Consider the following 1,273-nt stretch of genomic DNA (forward strand, 5'->3'; position numbering starts at 1 on the left):
TGCTCATCAGTCCTCTCGTGCCATCCCAGGCAGCACACACACCCCATAACATGCACTCACTGGAGTTTTCCCAGCTCCGTGGAGGCCATGCGGAGGATCTGCATAGCACATTCCAAGGCGTGGGTGCTCTCACAGGCCAACTTTTCTCCAGGAAATCCAAACACACAGAGGAAGGTGCAGCCCTGCAAGGAAGAGGTGCAGTACGCCTTGTTTTACAATACTGATGGCCAGCAGCTGATGCATTCTGCCATAGGCACCGGGGAGACCAGCGGAGCTTCAGGTCAACCCACAGCCTCAGATCCCAGCAGCAGGCAGAGCTGCTTCCCATTGCCTTGCTGCCAAACAGACAGAGGCATCCTGGGGTGGGATGGCTGTCACACACTCACTTTGTCAAACAGAAGAGTTTTGTTGATTTCACCCTTGTGAGGGCTGATGATTTCTGAAATCATACTGCTGCTATCGCTGAGGCTGCTGCTGAGCTCCACTGTGCTGATCTTGTCAGCAAACTGCAGCTGGACAAAGAGGCTGGTGACCGGCCGTAGCTCCGAGCACAGCTCCAGTGGCACGTTCTGATAAAGCTGCAAGAGAAGAGCACAACAGCTTTGCCAGCCTGCTCTCCCGGGGGGCTTCTCTGGGCCCACAGCAGACACCGAGGGACAGCAGGCGTGCTGGCAACGGCAAGTAGTAGTGGAGGATGGCAAAGTCCTCCCAGGTACCGAGTCCTGGCACAAAGCTACTCTGGCAACACTCTGTCCTGTGACACGTGCGGGCACGAGGGAGCTCTTTGCCATCCTCTAGGCACCTGAGCGGGATCTTGTCCCCCTTGCTCCCTCCCCCATGCCTGTGCAACCTCCAGAACAACAGCCATGCAGAAGACAGGCAAGTCTGCCTCCCACCACCCGTGTCTCTCAGAGGAGCAGCACAAACGGACAGCTTCCGGGCACGTCTGGCCCCAGCAGCCCTGCCATCTCTTTTCCTCAGGCTCTCGCCGCAGACTGCACTATCTTTTGGCTGCCCGTTTTCCCGAGAGCTCCACACCGTCTCCTGCTGCCCTCCCTACACGCAGCCGCCAGCAGTAGTGGCCATACCTTCTGGAGAACAGCTGTCGATATGTGCTTCTCCAGCCTCGCTCCCACTTCAGGACCAGCAGAGCTCCTAAGAACCGGCCTTCGGAGGGCTAAGGAAAGGAAATGCAGGCCGTCACTGGCAGGGCAGGACTACAGGGGCTTGGGAAGCTGGACACGGCAAGGGAAAGATTCTCCTGCGCTTGCTC

At 57.9% G+C, this 1,273-nt stretch overlaps 1 long non-coding RNA gene across 1 annotated transcript; it reads right to left on the reverse strand.

The window, feature by feature from the left end:
• Window positions 1-8: 8 nt before the first annotated feature.
• On the reverse strand, window positions 9-1,243 carry LOC104916624. The gene is made up of 3 exons (XR_796626.3): window positions 1,089-1,243; window positions 387-578; window positions 9-182 (listed from the first exon to the last, which is right to left on the reverse strand). It is a non-coding gene; the product is annotated as an uncharacterized LOC104916624 (long non-coding RNA).
• Window positions 1,244-1,273: the final 30 nt, after the last annotated feature.

The sequence above is a fragment of the Meleagris gallopavo genome, unplaced genomic scaffold, assembly GCF_000146605.3.
Source record: "Meleagris gallopavo isolate NT-WF06-2002-E0010 breed Aviagen turkey brand Nicholas breeding stock unplaced genomic scaffold, Turkey_5.1 ChrUn_random_7180001925296, whole genome shotgun sequence".
In the NCBI taxonomy this organism is placed as follows: domain Eukaryota; kingdom Metazoa; phylum Chordata; class Aves; order Galliformes; family Phasianidae; genus Meleagris; species Meleagris gallopavo.